Below are 20,638 nucleotides of genomic sequence, written 5' to 3' on the forward strand. Positions count from 1 at the left end.
CATGTTTGCATTGTATTGTATGTTAATATGAACCATGACATGAGGATATCTAATAGATAAGGGTAGGGCATCCTAACTTACATCAGTGATGGCTTTCTTGGCCTTCTCCTCAGCATTCCTTGCTTCTTGAACACTGTCGTCCACTTCACCTTGGACCTGGATCAGGTCAGCCTCAAGCTTCTTCTTGGTGTTCAAAAAGCTTGTGTTCTAAAATAAAAATTCAGTTGAACAATGTAAGTAAGCATGATGTAAATATTTCTTTTAAAATTTCGAATATTAAAAGTTTTTTATTGACTTGCGTACCTGAGAGTGCAACAGTCCAGCGCGCTCACTAGCATCTACCAGTTCTTGCTCAGCCACTTTGCGGCCTCTCTCTGTCTGTTCCAGAGCCACTCTCAACTCCTCGATCTCAGCAACCATGAGGCCATTCCTACGCTCCACCATGGCACCTTGCTCCTTAACATCTTCTGCACCTCTGACTGCATCGTCAAGGTGCAGTTGGGCATCCTAAAATAAATCACATTTGAGGTGGTCACGTTAAGAGAAACATCAGAATGTGACTTGTTCAGTGCAGTTCCATTGTTTGAATGTGTCTAACTAATGCACCTTAAACTGTCCCTGGACGTTCCTCAGCTGCTTCTGGGCCTCAGCAGCCTGGCGGTTGGCGTGGCTCAGCTGAACCTCCATCTCGTTCAGGTCTCCCTCCATCTTCTTCTTGATCCTCAGGGCATCGTTTCTGCTCCTGACCTCAGAGTCCAGAGTGCCCTGCATGGAGTCAATCACCCTCTGGCTGTTCCTCTTGATCTGTTCCATCTCTTCATCCTTCTCTGCCAGCTTCCTGTCGACCTCACCCTTGATCTGGTTGAGCTCCAGCTGGACACGAAGAATCTTGGACTCCTCGTGCTCCAGAGTACCCTAAAATGTAAGGATCAAAATGTAACATCAGTTACACTGTTTGAATATAAAACTCATTGACATAAATCTAAGATATAGACAATAAATCAAAGTTTTACCTCAGCTTCCTCCAGAGCTGTCTGGATCTCTGCCTTCTCTGTCTCCGTCTGTTTCTTGGATTTCTCCAGCTCATGGATGCTCTTTCCAGTCTCACCAATCTGTTCAGTCAGGTCTGAGATCTCCTCTGCAGTTGATTGGAAATAATCAATGAGGAACTTTCCAAGTTGTAGCCTGATCTACAACTGATCTTGACATTTTAATGATGTTTTTCTCTCACTGTTATTACAAGAATGATGTAGAGAAAGACTCACGTTGCAGGTTCTTATTCTCACGCTTCATGGTCTCCAGTTGGTCCAGAGACTCCTCGTAGGAGTTCTTCATCTTAAACAACTCAGTGCTGAGAGAACGAGCCTCTTTCTGAGCTCCTTCCAGTTCTGCCTGACCCTCTTCATGCTTCTGCTTCCATTCTGCCAAGACCTGCACAGCATTTGTAATGAAATGTGTCATTTACCCCACTTTAAGGACCTGCACATGATTTGTAATGAAATGTGTCATTTACCCAACTTTAAGGAGGCAAGAATTATTTATGTTTCAAAATAATGAGTGTCAAAGCACCTTATCAAAGTTCCTCTGTTTCTTGTCAAGGTTGGCAGCCAGACCATTGGCCCTCTCCACATCAATCATGAGGTCTTCCACTTCACCCTGGAGTCTCTGTTTGGTTTTCTCCAGAGAGGCGCACTTGGAATTCACAGCCTCGATTTGCTCTTCAGCCTCCTGAAGACGCTGGGCTAGCTTCTTCCTGTTGATCAGTGTTGAATGGAATCAAATTAATGCAGGAAATATTTTGCATAGTGAGTGGTGCCCGACAGTGTAAAACATTGGTTCTCAAAGTGGGGTCCAGAGACCCCAGGAGTCCTTGGGGGGGACCAGGGGGTCACCAGCAAAAGTAGTTAATGTAGCATCAAAATCATTTTAACCACTTTATCCATTTATATCTTGGCTATTCAAAAATAGCTGATCTCGTAGTAATTTGGAATTTATTTTAATATAAATCTTCTCTTCTGGGAGTGCTTAGCACAAAACCTTTGCAGAGGGTGGTCCGCGGCCAAATATATGTATACATTTGGGGGTCCTTCACACCAAAAGGTTTGAGAAACACTGGTTTACAACACTTACTTAGCTTCCTCCAGCTCCTCAGTGCGTTGGACAGCATCAGTCTCATACTTGCTCCTCCACTGACACACCTCAGCGTTGGCCTTGGACATTCCACGCTGCAGCTCCGCCTTGGCTTCCTGTTCCTCCTCAAACTGCTCCCTCAGAAGGTCACAGTCATGGCGAGCTGATTGCACAGCATGAGCAAGGGCATTCTTTGCCTGTCAATAGAAAATGGACAAAAAAATGGCAGCTGAATTAAATTACAAAAAAATATAAAACTAGGCCTAAAAAAAGGGGGTAAAATCTGTTCCTCACCTTAACCTCCTCTTCATTGAGTCTCTTCAACTCCTCAATCTGCTGGGTAAAGGCCTGCTTGCCTCTGGTGAGCTGTGAGACCAGAGCTTCTTTCTCCTCCAGTTGACGACCAAACTCACCTAATTGGAAATTTGAATATTCGTTTCAAACATTTCAAACAAATCATCAAAGTCCCAGGATAACTGTTGATCAAAGCATCATCTCTAATTATTTGCTCAAGTACCATCGACAAACCATGTAGACAAAGTAGACTTTAAGATGAACATTTACCGTTCTCTGTCAACAGTCTTGCTCTCTGAGCTCCAACATCATTGATCTGGCGAACGTTCTCATCACTCTTGGCCTTAATTTCACTAAGTTGGTCCTCAAGGGTGCGGCACATCTTCTCAAGATTTCCCTGTAAATGAACATTTGACATATTCAATCATCCTTTTTTTCTAATTGGTTCATGGCTTTGATTTGAACAGTAAAGCCACTCGATACAGTCTATCATTCAGCCCTCCTGTGTATAACTGGAGATTGTTTCCTTACTCATCACTGGGTTGGCCATCATTAGCTATGAGGAGAGAACATCACTGCACTGTTTTTTATCTACAAAGCCTTACTTAACCACTTAAACCCCTTATGGTTAAGCGGAGTCCCTCAGTTCTAGTGTCTTTTCCGCTTTCTATTATTGTTGGGAAAGCTTTAGCTGAAAATAGCCGAACGACAAGCTCACAAAGCGAAACATTTCCACAATACGGATGCTAGGGTTTAAGTGGTTAAGAAATTGCCTAATTATCTTTAACATTTTATATATTGACATTTAGAGTTTGCAATCACCAATCAACACGATTACTTGGTTTTAAACATTCCCACAGTTAAATCTGAGCTGGGTAAGACTGCCTTTCACTACTATGCACCACACGTGTAACTGTCTACAATCAGTTTTACAATTGGAGAATTTTGTTTCACTCTATCGCTTTAAACAGTTTGTGAGAAATACTCTGAGATCTGTCTGTACTTGCATTTTTTTAATATTTGAAATGTCTGTTATCTTGTCATTTATTTTGTTTAATGTTTTGCTATGTTTACTTTAATCAGGGTATCATTAGAAAAGAGAGCTTGCCCTCGATTGACCTTTCTGAATATATAAAGGCGAAATGAAAATGAAAAAAAAAAGCGTTATCTCAAGAATTATGTTATACACAGGCGTTCCATCATACCTTTGCCTTAGCAACAGCCTCCATATTGCTGGACAGGTCATCGATCTCCATCTTGTATTCACTCTTCTCTTTCTCCAGTTTCTGCTTGACTCTCTGGAGGTTGTCGATCTGTTCACCCAGTTCAGCCACGCTGTCAGCCTGTTTCTTACGGAGAGCAGAGGCAGTGGCTTCATGCTGCAGGGTGGACTCTTCAAGGTCACGACGCAGCTTCTGGAACTCAGCCTCACGCTTCTTATTCATCTCAATCTGAGCAGCGGTGGCTCCTCCAGCCTCCTCAAGCCTCTCACTGATCTCCTCAAGTTCCCTGGAGAGATCAGCTCTCTGCTTCTCCACCTTGGCACGAGCGGCACGCTCCGCCTCGATCTCTTCTTCCAGTTCTTCAATACGAGCCTTTCAAATTAATGATGTTAGATTAACATCTGAAAGCTATAATTCACTCTTACTTATTATTAATGATTTTACAGAAAATAAAGTACCTGGAGTTCTTTGATCTTCTTCTGTAGCTGAGCCCCCATAGATTGTTCATCCTCAATCTTACTCAGAAGCTGGCTTACTTCAAAGTCCTTCCTGTGGAACACAGCACATTATATTTTAGTGTCATTCTGCAGGTGGTTTCTCTCCATGACATTTCATATTGTTGGTCCACATTACTTCTTTATCTTCTCGTCAGACTGCTGCTTGTCATTTTCCAGGTCCATTATGGATTCCTGGGCCAGTTTCAGATCACCCTCCAGCTTTCTCTTGGTTCTCTCCAGGTCCATGCGGAGCTTCTTCTCTTGCTCCAGAGAACCCTCCAGCTGCAAAATTATAAATTATTTGTACATCATTCAGTGAAACAATGAACATAATTTGTTCCAAACATCTGATTCACTTTTGTAAAACTCACATCATCAACTTGCTGCTCCAGCTTAGTCTTGGCCTTGGTCAGAGTGTTGACTTTGTCTTCCTCTGCCTGCAGGTCATCCAGGGTCTGCTGATGTGCCTCTTGGAGGGCCTTTTTCTCCTTGGTCAGCTTAGCAAGTCCCTCATCCTGAGAGGCCATCTCCTCGGTCAGGTTCTTCACCTAAATGAACCCAACATAGACAGTGTTAATAATTTGCTCATCCTGAGAGGGCATCTCCTCGGTCAGATTCTTCACCTGATATAAGCAGAACAGAATTTGTTATCATGGAATAGATCATTATTGCACTTGGTCTCTGTTGGGCGGAAACCTCACGTGTCAAAAACAGTTGCTTGTCAGGATTCACATCCAAAAATACCGAAAGTATCAGATCAACAAGCTTGCAGATCTACTACTTTTTGTTGTGTGTGTCTTACGCTGCAGTATGATCAAGTAGGGCGTTGATTTACGAAAAACACAAAAGGTTTACATATGTAGATAGGAGGTTTCTTCCCGACAGCAATGACTACTAACTTGATAAAACCCCAGAGAGTGTATAATCTATACCTTGTTTTCAGTGGCGTGCTTCTCCTTCTCCACTTTGGCCAAGGTGAGCTCCAGGTCATCAATGTCCTTCTTGAGCTCAGAGCATTCATCCTCCAGCTTCCTCTTCTTGGCGGTCAGTTCAGCGTTGATCTCCTCCTCGTCCTCCAGTCTCTCAGTCGTCTCTTTGAGCTTTGCCTCCAACTGGATCTTACTTTTAATAAGACCCTCACATCTCTCCTCAGCATCATTCAATGCTTCATCTCCCTTTTGGTCAATGAAAAAAAAAAAAAAACACAAGCATGTCAGCATTTGTTCTGGTCAAGACATACTTTTGCAGTTGCCTGTTGGGGAGTACAGACTCTTAGGGAGCATAGTGTGAGAAAGCACAGCTTTGTGATCTGAGGGAGGGAATTGTAAAATGTCCAGTGTAGCCTGCTTACTGATGATGCTGACAGCACAAGGTTATTTCTCTCCTGTATCAGAGCCACCATCTTCTCCTCTAGGTCCTTCTTCTTGGCCAGGGCAGTAGACAGGTCAGTCGTCATCTTCTCGTAATTCTCCTTCATGTTGGCCAGTTCCTTCTCAGTCTCAGCGCTCTGCAGAAGAGGCTTGATCTTGTAGTAGACCTTCATCCATGGCCAGTGTTTCACAGCGACGAACGAGCGGAGGTTGAATTGGATGGTGTAAGCGGCCTCTCTGTGGAAAAAGTGTGTCATGATTGTGGACAGTGATGGAAGAAGTATACACTTTTATTATAGTGATTTGACACTATAACAAAATGGTATTGAACTTATTGTACTTACAAATGATACAAAACATTGGATAATAAATAATAAAGTACCTGAGAGCCATCATCTTAACAAACTCCTTCCTCATGAGGTAAGCTCGTGCAAGAGCCTGAGTCATGGTGACCAGAGAAAACAGCTTTTCATCTCGCATCTCCTCCAGCGTACCCAGCAGACCAGCTTTGAAGAACACCTGAACACAATGTTACAAACACTGTAACTAAACAACTGTAAAATCAACTTTTAGTCCTCTCTTTATAATGTTTAACCAGGTTCACAGTGTGTTTACCTTGGTGTGTCCAAACTTGTACTCATCAACGGGAACATCAATTGACCCAAGCAGCTTCTCAGAGGCTTTCTTGTTGTCCATGAATGCACCATCGGGACATGCGCTGGCATTCAGTACTTTGTACCTGTTTTGCAGAAGTTCATGGTCATTTTGCGTGCCTCCCGTTAATGGGTTTGGAAATAAAAGCTGCTGGAAAAAGGAATGAATACCTCTGCTTGAAGTCAGCATATGGGATTCTGCTTGGGAAGCCCTTTCTACAGATTCTGATGCCCTCCAGCACACCGTTACACCTTAGCTGATGGATGACCAGGAAATTCTCCATCAGGCCTGTAAAGATGTTGCTCCATTATTATTAGGACAAAATAGTTACACACTGGCCAAAGCATTAAATGACCACCTCACAATTGTTTACGTTTGTATTTTCTGTGTTTACCTGGAGTCTTGGACTCGTTGGGAATCAGGCAACGCACAAAGTGAGGATGAGTTGCCCTCAAGTTCGTCATCAGCATCCCCAAGTTCGCCTATTGAGACATAAAAGAACCAAGTAGGCTTATTATTAGTAAAACGTTCTCCTTTAGATACTAGTTACTTTACAGATTTAGATTGTCCTAAAACATACATTAACTACTTAAGCCCTATGTTATACTTCAACTATTCAAATATAGCTGATCTACAAGCTCATAACTTTGATAAAGAAATTGTTTGATTCCAACATGAAAAGACGTGCTTATTTCTTATTTGGATATAATGTTGTTAATAATAATGCTTACTTCTTACAGGAATATAATGTTGATAATAATGAATAAATATTCTTACCCTGAAAGCACTAGACACAGTCTGCATGGAACCACCCTTCTTCTTGCCTCCCTTCTTTGTGTTATCTGTTTATATTTGTTAGAAACATTAAATCAAATCAAAGCCAATTTTCAACGACCAAGGTCGAACTAAAGTCCTGGACAAGAACAAATAAAAGAAAACGTCACACAATGTCCATGATAAAAGGGAGACTAGAGGAATGTATAGAGGGGACAAGAGCTTGAGAGCAGGCAGGGAAAGGGGCTGAGGGAGGGTTCTGTCACAGTCACAGACTTTGCCTGTCTTGTCTAGGTCTTGTATTTCTATGTGTTATGTTCTTGTTCTAGTTTTCATGGTTCTATGTCCATGTCTCCACAAGCTGTATCTCATGTGTAGGGAGACCCGGGACAAAAGTAACACTTTTTGTATTTGCCTTCATAATTCACAGACTACTTGAAATATCCTAGTCATCTTTTGCTATAAGAAACATATATATGTGCCCTAATTAATAATACCATTTTTAAGCTTTCACTAATAAGGACTAGACTAAAATATTAATTTGAATGCAATAAGTCACAGTGTTACAATTGCCCCCGTGACGGGGGCAGTTGTAACAGTGGTTGGGGGCAATGGACCCTTCGCTAAGCCCCACCCACTCCATTCTGTGACTGGTGGTGCGAAGTTAGTCACACCCAGGCCTGGCAGCGCCTGGCAAACTTTGCTTCCCACCCATTGACTTTCATGTTAAATGATGGCTTTTCACCTTAAAAATAATCGATCATTTCAGGAGCAAGAGCTTCAAAATCTCTTCTAAATCTAGTCAACAAGGCCTGCAGTAGGCTATGCAATGGACAAATGTGCATGACATTATTTCAATAAACTAAAAACATGGGAAATGTTAGAGGGAGTAATAGCCATGGATACACGACGGTCGACTGTCACGACCGTCATGGATGAACTTCAACCTGGTGTTTGCACTTTCTCCATTTATGGCCCGTACATCTACATAAACGTTCATATTTCAAATATAAAGTGCTTATCCCATGGCCACGGATGTTACAATTATGTACGGGCTCTCAGAAGTACCCGTATCATCCGTATTGTTCAATAAAAAGCATTTTAATCTGATCGGTGGCCATTTTCTCCATGCGCTTTCAACTAAGGGACCCTGTCGGTTTGTAGGTGTATTGCACTCTGATACATTATGAGAAAATGGCCACTGATCGGATTAAAATGATTTTTATTGAACAATACAGAATATACGGGTACTTTTGAGAGTCCCGTGCATAATTTCAACATCCGTGGCCATGGGGTAAGCACTTTATATTTGAAATCTGAACGTTTATATAGATGTACGGGACCGTAAATGGAGAAAGTGCAAACACCAGGTTAAAGTTGATCCAAGACTGTAACAGGAGTTTTCATGTACCGCAGGGTAAGACTGCCAGGAGCAGTTAATAAATAGACAAACAAATTAATTAATATACTTTAACGTGCGGAATCCGAAAAAGGCAGCGCTGTGATTCTGAATTTTGTTACGATTACAGTGATTAGTAGCCTATTATTGACACCACCTGGGCGAGTGAGTCGTATCGTGTAACTTTCCTGAAGAAGCTGTGTATGTGTTCAACAACACAGCCATTCAGCCTTGTAGTTTAAGTGCAGCTTTCAGCTTGGGAAAAGCAGCCTCAAACGGGTTTGGGTACGTGGTTCAAAGTCACCATTGCGTTATCGTGGTATTCCTATTCTTGCTATTATATTGCAAATGATTGTGTGTGTGCGGGCGAAATAACATTGCCAGCTATGGCAGGTGACGAAAGTTTGCCAGACCTATGCCAGGCTAACAACGGTTGCTAAGCTGGCATTGGACAATCGCTTTTGGGGTGGGGTTTAGCGAAGGGTCCATTGTAACACTGTAAAAATAAGTCATATTAATACACTTTATCTCAAATAAAAGCACATCACTAAGTCATATGTATTTTTTATAATTTAACAGTTTTACTTACGAATGTTTTATATACATAATTACAATTATTTTGTATTTTTATTAAAATGATTTTATTTTTCAATTTTGTTTTTTTCAAATGTTGCATCGCATTATTTTTTATTTAAATGTATTTTTACTTTGAAATGTAGTGACATTTAGTGAAATGTGTTCATTTACTAACACAAAAGTATGAAATCCCAGACAAAAAATCTGCTTGCATTGAAAACATATTGTTACAATTGACCCCGGTCACTTTGTTACAATTGCCCCCGATGGGGCAACCATGATAAAATCCCATATTCTATCTAGAAACACCTATACTAGCATAGGCTGCTGATGTTAATTTGTGACCAATAACATAGAGATACAATTCATCCAAGTTTAAATTAGCTGACATCTCATCTTTAGACAGCAGAAGGAACATACCGTACACTCAAAAATGTACATTTACACCTCAAAATCGGCTTTTTGTTGAAAACTTCTGCTGAGATGAAATGATAATTCTATCCTTCCATAGGCAGAGAGAGGACCATACTGAGCATGTGCACAAGAAGTCTCACCCCTCTAGCTCATTTCTAATTAGAGTTATTGAGTGTGTTACTTTTGCCCCCTGTTACTTTTGTCCTGGGTCTCCCCTAATCAGTCCTCATGTGTATATTAGTCTTGTTCCTCAGTCAGTCCTTGTCGAGTCATTGTTTGGTGTCACAGAGATTAATAAACATACCTTCAGGCTCAGGTGGGGGATAGAACACAGCCAGCAGTTTAACTGAAGACTTCTGGAACAGCTGAATGACAGAGTCGTTCAGGGGGTCCTTGTTCTTCTCAAGCCAGCCTGTGATGCTGTAGTCCACAGTTCCAGCGTAGTGGACCAGGGAGAAGTGGGCCTCACCCTTGCCTTTGGCAGGCTTGGGCTTCTCAAAGGCCTTGTTCTTCCCAAGATGCTGGGCAATCAACCCTTCGGCGAAAGATTTGTCCGAAGACTTTGGGAACATGCACTGCTCTTCAAGGATGGAGAAGATGCCCAAGGGCTTTGTAAAGGAGACAAAAGAGAAAATGACAAAAACAATATTAACATCATGTCCATTAACGGACAAAATAATTGAATACCTTCTCAATTAGCTCCATGCAGACAGCCAAGTCCATGATAATATACAATAATATAATAATAATAATAATAATAATAATAATAATAATAATAATAATAATAATAATAATAAGGGTAATAATAATAATAATAATAATAATAACAATAATAATAATAGTAGTATACTTTCTCAATGAGCTCAATGCAGACAGCCAGGTCCATGATAAAATATAATAATATAATATAATAATAAAAGTATACCTTCTCAACGAGCGAAGTCCATGTACATACCTTCTCAATGAGCTCAATGCAGATAGCCAGGTCCATGATAATATATCATAATATAATATAAACAAAGAAAATATTGTTCCTATAAAGAAACAATGTGGGTTCGCTTTAAAGCCAAAAAAATGTAGTTTTTCAGTTTTACTCTGTATCTCTGTCTTTGCGTTGTGTGTGGGTGCAGACTGGCCTCCGGTTGATCAGATTGGGAGCGCCTGGTGGAGTGGCAGTGGAGTATATGGGGTGTGTGTGAGTGGGGGGGGGGGGGGGGGGGTCGGAGCTTACAGTGTACAAACGTTTTAGCATCAAAATATACTTTGAGTACCAAAGTCAAAGTACTCAATGTTCAGAAAATAGCAGATCTACAAGCTCATAACGCGTCACATTGTAGATCGGCTGTGTGTGGTTACTGTAGGTTTTGTATTAATAACAAATTCTGCAAAGTAAGAAGTAACTAAAGCTGTCAAATGCTGTCATTGTAGTGGAGTAGAAGTAACAAAAAAGGAAAGGAAAGTAAAAGTACCTCAAAATTAAACCATGCATGGTAAGCACTTGCATAGTACTTGAGTAAATATACTTAGTTACTTTGCAGCACCACTGCCTGACAGCCAATGACTGACAGATTAGGTAGCACCAGCTGCTACTGATTGCTAGAGTGTGTAGGTGCATGGGTTTACATTAATGGTCTTATCTCAAAATGTGTACATCGCACAGCTTAGATCTTTGGATTAAATTGGAGAGCAGACCTGTGCGATCTTGGTGATGTAAAAAGCATGTCTGTAGTGTAAACAATGCGGCCACAGTGACTTTACGAAAACACGGGGCATTTCTCCTCTGTCCTTCTCTCTCCCCACTAGCAAAACCCATTGGAAATGCATTGGGTGCTTAAGTTAAATATTTCAAAAACTACAAATAATTTCAAAAATAAAAGTACAAGCACACGTGTCCACAGTAAGTTGGATTTTTTAAAGTTTGAATGGAGTTTCTAAGTGAAAGTATGTGGGAGTAGTTAGGTGCCATACTTTTGAGGGAGAATAAATAAATAGTGAAGATATCTATAGTGTGCTCGCCGAGCCCACAATAATAATAGTATACCCTCTCAATGAGCTCAATGCAGACAGCCAAGTCCATGTACATACCTTCTCAATGAGCTCAATGCAGATAGCCAGGTCCATGCCGAAGTCAATGAGATCCCAGGGGATGCCTTCTTTTTTGTACTCTTCTTGTTCCAGAACAAACATGGTGTGGTTGAAAAACTGTTGCAGTTTCTCATTGGTGAAGTTGATGCACAGCTGCTCCAGGGTGTTGAACTGTAAGTGGAAATATCATTAGCCCAATATCTTGTAATTGTTTAATTGTGACAAAAATAATTAGTCTCCCACTCCCAAAGTCCATGCTTACATCAAAGATTTCAAAACCAGCGATGTCCAGCACACCAATGTAGGAGTTTCTCTGCTGCTTGGTGTCCAGCATCTCGTTGATCCTGATGACCATCCAGAAGAACTCCTTCTCATAGAGGGACTTGGCCAAGGCACCGACTGAGTTCATTACCTAAGGACATAGGTAGGGGTGTGAATTACACAATTTACAATGAGGAATTCAGGCATTTAGCAGACGCTCTTAATCCAGAGCGATTTACAGTAAGCAAGGAAAATACGAGGTAATACATCAAATGCATAGCAATCTAGGATCATAGATAAACCAAGAACCATCATCATCAGTCTAAACAGTATAATATCAAAACAATCAATAATCTGTAGGATACATTGAAACTATACACACTATAGGATGCCAGGTCTACAAATGAACCTGGCATCTGTCTACATAACATCAATATATAATTTGACAAACTGGTGGTGTAGTGCTGAGGCCAAAATTGGTTCTGCCTGGTTCTCCTCAGTGGCTGGAGCAGTTCATCTGAATTTGCACACAGCCATTGACCATTACCATGTGCACGGAACAGCGAAGCCCATTTTTCGATTTCACCAAATCTCAGCTGTTTATTAGCGTTTTTGTGTCAAACAATGTCGCCATGGTTACGGCTGCCCAGCAGTGGTATGGCCCCGGGAGCTATGGGACTAGGGTTTAACATTTTCCGGGAAATAGCTAATTTTAATTCCCGGGAATTTTCAGACCTTTTCCTGTTAAAGGGTAAAAAAAAAAGAAAAAAAAGTGCCCACTAAAATGCATTTATATGTAGATACTTAATTAGCCAATTTGATATCGAGGTGCCCAAATGTCCCAATTGTGTCCACCTATGAACTTGCACTAATAATGACTTCAGTTGATTTTTAAAATCAATAAATATAGTATTTCTTAATTATGAGAGATCTGCCCTGTTGCAGCAGCACAGCAGCAGGTGAAGACGATTAACTTAAACGAGGAGCTGCGCTGTGCACCCAAAACGCACTCAAACAATGTAAAAAAACTATCACATTCTTGCTGCTGAGATAAACGTTCCATTTGTATCATTATTGACAAGAGAACAGAACAGAACATGGATGTTGTTTGCAAAAGGATTATTTATTTATTGTCCACCGAGCGCCGGTGAGGTCATAGCTTATCTCTACTTTTGTAGGATATTGATAGCCTAAACTTGTAATTTGTTTGCAGTTATTAATTTATATTAGGCTACTTGCTGGATATTAAGACTCAATTTTGGGATGTTGGCTGTATGTTGTCAAATGTGTTAATCTATATTTATAGGTTTTGTAGTGTGATTTTGATGTGCACATGCATGCGCTGCCACTGACAATCAATGAGACAGACAGCTGTTGTGCAGTTCAAGTGTAGGTAGGGTAGGCTACATTAATGATGATAAAAAAATCGGACCACATCGGTTTGATACTTTCTCGCTCTCTCTCCCTCTCTCTCTCTCTCGCACACGCTCTCTCTTGCTCTCTCTCTCTCCAGCTCTCCAGGCAGTCTCTCCTCTCTCACTCTCTATATCAAAGCATTGCTTGGCTTGCGCGCATTTAAGCTGGAATATAGGCTCGAAATCAAACCTACCCACTGTTTATGCAGCGTTTCACTTGATGTTGAATCTCAACTAGTCAACTGGTGTCTACCGTATTGACAGAAGAGGAAACGGTGAAATCAGCGTGCGCAGGGCAGGCAGGGGGCATCACGGCCACTTGTGTTTTATTTTGTTCATTACTGCTACATTCAGTGCGTCCCATATTGGTTCAAAACGGGACGATGGGACTCTGCCCTGGTCGGCAACGCGGCAAGTAACTTGGCTAATTATAATAGTAATTCCTCCGCGCTGTAGATAGGCCTTTCTACTAATTAGTATTCATTTCTAATTTCGGGGGGGGGGGGGGGGGGGGGGCGCATATCCTCCTACGTGTATGGACTAGTGCTATCTAAATCACATTTTAGCCTTTGCATAAGCCTGCAAGGTCGTCAAAGCTAAGGCAACTGATACGGGCTAAGGTGAAGTCTGAAGAGGTGAGTCTTCAGATGTGAGATTACGGCAGAAGATTGGGAGTGAGTCTGCAGTTCTAACTGCAATGGGAGTTCGTTCCACAGTTTGGAAGCCAGAAGGGAGAAGAGTCTGTCCCGGGTGTTTTCGGGAAGGTTCTAACAGCTTCCCTGTGTTAGCTGATCTGAGTGGGGTTGTATGGTGTAGTGTTTTTTTTAATAATGATATATAAGGTATAACAATACTGTTAAAATAATACATCAGAGGTGCATTGAACTGCACATGTTTGTGCAGAGTTGTATATTTTGTATGCTCTTCATATATTTAATAAATAAATAGAAATTACTTTGAATAATGTTGATCATTTTATCTACAGAAGCTGATTTAAGACACAACTCAAAAAGGTATTAGAGTTCTTATGGTATGCTGTGTTGAGAATATAAGGTGTATATGAAATCAGAACATGGAATTAATGTAATTTACTCACCTGTGGCACAGTTTGTCCCTTAGTGACATACTCGTTTCCGACTTTCACTCTGGGGTAGCAATACGCCTTAAGCATCTCTGCTGAGTTTACACCCAACAGGTAGCCAATCTTGTCAGCCTCTGAAATGTTCATACAATTTGCAATTTACAACTTAGGCATTTAGCAGACGCTCTTAATCCAGAGAGCGACTTACTTAGTAAGCAAGGTAAACACGAGTTAATATGTCAAATGCATAGAGATAATGATCTAGGATCATAGGTAAACCAAATAATCATCAGTCTAATATATATATATATATATATATATATATATATATATATATATATATATCGTTTTTTATCCCACGATTTTTGTAACCCATTGTATTTACCCCGTGCCAATTGCCTAAGCTTTTATCCTGGGTGCTACTCTCCCTCTGCCAGCTTGGGGAGAGCCCCGAACTGAGCTCATGCTTCCTTCAATGCATGAGGAGTGAGCCGAACGCTTCTTATCACCTGACAGGGTGGAGTTTCCCCGGAAGGGTGTAGCGCGTGGAAGGAACACGTTTATTTACCATAGGGGACACAGGGAGAACATGCAAACTCCACACAGAAAGGCCCTTTCGCCAACCCCACCTAGGGTATGGGCACTGATGACGTGGAGGAGAGAACACGCCCCCAGCGCCCACAGTGGGAACCCAGGACCTTCTCACTGTGAGGCGACAGCGCTACCGACTGCGCCACCGTGCCACCGTAAACGGTAAAATATAAAAAAATTAAATAATGGAAATATATTGACAATATATATAATAATAATACTAATAATAAAGATCAGCTCACCCTCCGTGCCGTCAGGTTCTGCCTGTTCTTCACGCTGCTTCTGTTTGAACTTCATGACACCATGATGCATCACTGCACCGGTGAACTTGTAGATCAGCTGTTTTTCCTCACCGTTGAAGCCCAGGACGTCAATAGCATCCTGATGTCGATAAGCAGAGATGTATTCAAAAGATTAAGATTAAGCATTGATTAACAAACATCATTTAGAACTGTGTACAACTCAACAGTTAACAAACCAACATACAGTATAAGTATATATACATGGTATCTGCACATTTCTAAAGTGACAATTTAAGGACTTTTAAGACTTATACAATAAATAAGTTGAAATAAAACATCAAACATTGGCCAAATTGTCGAATATTACCTATGAAAGAGTCAAAGAATGTGAAAAATTTTAGATCGTCTCTTTTCACAATATTTATCTGTGGAACCGAGTCAAACTAAATGTAATGCCTCAACTGCTACAATTCCAAGTGCTTGTCAGGATGGGGGGGTCCCCAGTTCAAATAGGATTATTTTGGGGGGTCACTGCCTGAAAACTTTGAGAACCACTGCTTTATAAAATACATTTTGCAGAGCAACTGACTGCAGTCCACACTAGTGAGTATTAGAAAGAAACAAATATGTTCACTGACATCAGTAGCTTCCAGCTCCTCCTTGTCGTTAATGCTGGCCACAGTGATCTGACCCATGCTGATCAACGGGAAGTCGTAGGGGTTGGAGGAGATCAGACACATTTCTTAAAAGGGATTAAAAAAGGGTGAACATGTGTTTTTATTCATTCATTTATGTTCTCACTGCATCATCAGTAATTCCACTTACCAATAATCTCAGGTTTGTGGTTGGTCATCATCTGGAAAAAGATGTGGTAACCTCTCTCTGCAGGAAGCTGATAGGTCACTCTAGACTTCTCCAGCAGATCTATATGGGTTGTACATAACTCATACTAATGATAATAATAATTTATAAATAAATAATAATAATAATAATAATAATAATAATAATAATAATAATAATAATAATGCTAATAAATATAATTACAATTACAATTACAATTACAATTAAAATTATTATAAAACAATAATAATCTATATGGGTTGTACATAAAATGTAATCCTCAAATTAACGCATAATATATAATTTATCATCCATGAACTTCATACTTACATGTCTCAATATCAGCACTGGCCAGTTTACCCGTTGAGCCGAAATGGATTCTGATGAATTTACCCTGTTTGATATACAACAATTAGTTGCATCTACACTGTGGAATTATTGCAGGTTTTCTCATAAAATGTCATTATTTATACTTACAAAGCGAGAGGAGTTGTCATTCCTCACAGTCTTGGCATTACCATAGGACTCCAGCAAGGGATTGGCTGCAATAATCTGATCCTCCAGTGACCCCTAGAATGTTTTACACATCGCCCAATTTAAAATTTGAATTGCTATATCGCATATAAATGCTTTATGTTCAAATATTTTTTTTTTTTGTTAAAAACCTGTACACATACCTTGATTTTACCGGCCGCCGATTTATCTCCACCAGAACTAGCTGTTGCAAAGTACTGGATGACACGCTTGGTGTTCACAGTCTTTCCAGCACCGGATTCTCCACTGTTTATAAATGCATACATTTAGAGAAATGCAGTTAGTGAATTTGTTGTCAATGTTGCTTTTTTAATGCCTATTAGATGGGAAACTTACGTGATCAGGACAGACTGGTTCTCTTTATCTGTAGAATGTAAAGCAAACTTTTAGTCATGGATACAGCACAAAACCATTATAGTTATATATATATATATATATTTTTGTTTTACATTGTCCTGACTAGTACGTACCCATCAGCATGAACTGATAAGCGTTGTCAGAGACAGAGTAGATGTGGGGTGGAGCCTCAATACGCTTCTTGCCTCTGTAGGCATTTACAACCTCCTGGTCATACACTGGGAGCCACTTGTAGGGGTTCACAGTTGCACAAAACAAGCCAGAGTATGTCTGAAGGGGAGAAGAGAGAGAACATTAACATCATACAACATAGCACTGACCATGCCACATATCTGGGACAACGGATCACTAGAGCAGGGATTACAGTCACGAGTTGCAAGTGGCATCAACTAATGAGCAAGTTAACTTCAGAACCATGAGTTTGTTTGAATCTGTCATTTTATGGATTTCACTTGATGATATAACGTGTGCTCTGTATTTTTCTTTCTTTGCTATCGACAGGTGCAATACTGTACTGTTCTCAGCATGTAGAAAACCTTACATAGATCATCCATGCTGCATAACGCTCTTTGAGGTTATACAGGACAGTGGCTTCAGTGAGGTGGGTCATCATGGCCATATCCTCAATTTTATCATACTTGGGAGGGTTCATAGGGGTGACATCAGCCTCAGGCACAGTTTTTTCCTAAAAATAAAAACACAACTTTAGAATGTCTTGCAATTACAGTTGTACTGTGTCACTATTTTATTTCAGATCCACCTCTACCTACGTACCTCCTTCGTAATGAGCGTTTCCACAGTGACTTTGCCACCGTCCTTCTTTAGGATTTTACACTTGACGTACAGCTCCTTAACATCAGTTACAAATGCTGCAGATTTGGCATCAAAGGGCGAACTTTGAGCCTCCATTCTCTCCTTCTCTGGCTTACGGAGGTAAATGGCGGCCGGGCCATACTGCTCCATCTCTGCGTCCGTACTCATGGTGGCGGCTTTCTGTAGACAGACAAATAGATGGTGTTGATGCCTTTGCTGATCTGAGCAGATAATTGTAGGACTATTCTTATGGTTATAGCTTATTATACAACAGGTAGTTCCGACCAAGCAATCTGATTGGTTGAAATAGCTATCTAGCCGTGCTTCAAACCAGCATGATAGCACGGGCCTAATCACATTAATAAATCACTCCGCACTGCAGTCCGCACCTGATTAGACCAAATATGGCACAGCTGTGCTGTGACGCCACGCTGTCCCACGGTAGGAAAACAAACAGCACGGCGAAAATAGCCGATCTACAAGTTCACAACGCGTCGCCAGGTATCGCACGGCGAAAATAGCCGATCTACAAGTTCACAACGTGTCGCCATCGTGACGCGTTGTCAGCTTGTAGATATTAAGTTATTTTGGCCACGTGACACGATCGTACGACGGAGCATATAGCCTACTGGAATTCATTCCACTGCACAAGCATTGATAGCTCAGCTGTGTTGATGAGACGGTGCCTTAGAGCGCTGCTACAGGGACTATTTAATGTCACAGTCAAATAAATTCTTCTCTTTACAGGGAAACGGTTAATAGCGAAACATTTTTATTATGAATTGCCCCACAATATGAATACATTTGGATGTGTTTTGTTGGTAACTGTTGTATAATCGCAATATTACACTCGAGGGTGTGCTTTACCTTACATTATTGGCACTTCAGTGATGCTCGCGGAACTCGGCTCCGCCTCGTTCCTGACCGCATCACTGGCGTGCCAATAATGACGGTAAAGCACACCCTCTCGTGTGATATTGTTTAAGTGTATCCCAGGTCCAGAGCGTTAGTGTGTTCTCTCCAACGCCCTGCCCTGCCAGGCGCTCTGCTCTGCTCATAGACCGAAAATTCTACTGCCGTGCAAGGTCTCCATCTTTAGTAAAAATAAACAAAACTACTTTGCCACTCACCGAAACAAAGGCTGTTTTGTGTTTTTGAACGTCTAATTTTCCAGGGTGGGAAGCCGCTCAGGACCCCACCTCCTCTGTATAATACACTTTTTGAGCAGAAAATAAAACATGTCCACCAGACGGAAATTATATTATTTACTCCACTGCGCCCTCTACAGATTTGGTCAATGGTAATTTATATTGACCAGATTTGTAGAGGGCGCAGTGGAGTAAATAAATAATTTCCATCTGACATATTTTATTTTCTGCCCAAAAAGTGTATTACACAGAGAAGGTGGGGTCCTGAGAGGCTCCCCACCCTGGAGAATAGACGTTCAACAACACTGCCTTTGTTTCGGTGAGTAGCAAAGTAGTTATGATTATTTTTTACTAAAGACGGAGACCTCGCACGGCAGTGGAATTTTCGGTCTATGAGCAGAGCAGAGCGCCTGGCAGGGTGTTCGAGACGCCCTGGACCTGGGCTAAGCTTAGTGTAGGTTTAATAGAAAAATTATGAACACTCACTTTTTCCCTCTACCAGTAGCAGTGGAACCTTGTGTTCAACCCCTAAGTGTGAAAGAAACACATCATTTTTTGGACATTAACATGAGTTGAATGGTTCAATACAATTCATATTCATGAATTAAATTAGATTATTTGAATCCTATTGTTCATTCTTGCCACACACCACTGCATAAGTTCTTATTAGTTACACATATAAAAAGAGTGATCCATTTTGATATTATTAGCTTTATTACATGCAATGAAATGACATGATGCTTGCCCATTCAGTTCTTTTCATTTGCGTGTTTGTTATTAGCTTATTCCTAATTTCACAAGTAATTTTTTGTCATTACAGTCATGTTTCTTGTTTTGTTTTTTAGTACTGAAGTACTGCTATATTGTCTTCTTCTGTCTAATACACTTTGATTCCATTGTATGAATTAAGGTTACAGTCAGAGGTGGGTAAACCAGCCAAACTGTAGCTACTCAAGTAAAACATATTGCTACTTTAAAATAATATTAACTAGTAGATTCAAAAGTACATGCAATGCAAATTATTATTTATATAATCATAACATAATTTAAATGTCTAAATAGAAATGAATTAACAAAAGGACATTCCAATCCGGCCCAAACCATATCATTATAAATAAAATAACACACAATCAATCATTTCAATCTGTACAATATAACATCAATTATGCTGCCCACTCATTGTGTGTAACCTCGGGTCATGTGTGTAGCTATGTGGCACTATGTACGGAGTCATGTTAAAAAAACATGTCTAATAGATTTATATGACTATATGAATAGCTAACACCTCTAAAACCTTTATGACTACGAATAACTGACATCTCTAAGACATTTATATGACCATGAAGGACAGATGAAGTCTCACTCACCCCTGAATGGAACTCTGAACTCCTCTGCAATGGGTTCCGCGTTAACCGTCTCTGCATGCTTATATTGGCTGTTAATTGCAAGCTATGCAGAAAGTAAAAGTAGGAATGTCCTTTAAAGGACTTAAGAGATCATTCCAATAGCATCCTTGTAGCCAAAATATTCCCATGAAACTTGATAGTGCTTCTTGGCAAGGTGTTTTATGATCATGTCAGTGGCTATGGTATAAAAATAGCATAACAAGCACCCCACTAACAAGGGTGGTGGGGTGCTGGGTTTGGTATTATCACAGCATGTTTTGTCAGATAAATTTGAGAAAGTTGTAATTTTACTTGAGTATTTCCCAGTGGAAGAAGTATTCACATCTTTTACTTAAGTAAATGTATCAATACCACAATGTAGGAATACACTGTTTAGGGTGTGCTCCCACCGCACTTTTATTTTACCTCTGGGGCAGAATCTGCCAATGCTTTGTCAATGCAAATGCGTGGATTCTTGGAAAAAATCTGCAAGATCATGGTCACACCGAAGTTTAATTCCACCTATGAGGGTGGATTCTGGCAATGCTTTTCAAT

General features: G+C 40.6%; 1 pseudogene across 1 annotated transcript; it reads right to left on the reverse strand.

The window, feature by feature from the left end:
- Positions 1 to 487: 487 nt before the first annotated feature.
- Positions 488 to 17,718, reverse strand: LOC308104035 (myosin heavy chain, fast skeletal muscle-like; annotated as a pseudogene). Its single transcript has 33 exons — positions 17,512 to 17,718; positions 17,279 to 17,422; positions 16,851 to 17,007; positions 16,717 to 16,744; positions 16,524 to 16,626; positions 16,324 to 16,416; positions 16,177 to 16,240; positions 15,832 to 15,930; positions 15,645 to 15,748; positions 15,007 to 15,145; positions 14,189 to 14,307; positions 11,679 to 11,828; positions 11,417 to 11,587; positions 9,636 to 9,939; positions 6,946 to 7,010; positions 6,563 to 6,650; positions 6,339 to 6,456; positions 6,130 to 6,253; positions 5,897 to 6,033; positions 5,496 to 5,751; positions 5,077 to 5,319; positions 4,516 to 4,692; positions 4,281 to 4,426; positions 4,106 to 4,196; positions 3,630 to 4,019; positions 2,695 to 2,821; positions 2,425 to 2,543; positions 2,131 to 2,327; positions 1,570 to 1,753; positions 1,266 to 1,431; positions 1,014 to 1,138; positions 607 to 915; positions 488 to 507 (listed from the first exon to the last, which is right to left on the reverse strand). The product of its transcript is annotated as a myosin heavy chain, fast skeletal muscle-like (transcript).
- Positions 17,719 to 20,638: the final 2,920 nt, after the last annotated feature.

Source organism: Gymnoscopelus braueri, assembly GCF_963280865.1.
Source record: "Gymnoscopelus braueri genome assembly, chromosome: 17".
NCBI classification, from domain to species: Eukaryota; Metazoa; Chordata; class Actinopteri; order Myctophiformes; family Myctophidae; genus Gymnoscopelus; species Gymnoscopelus braueri.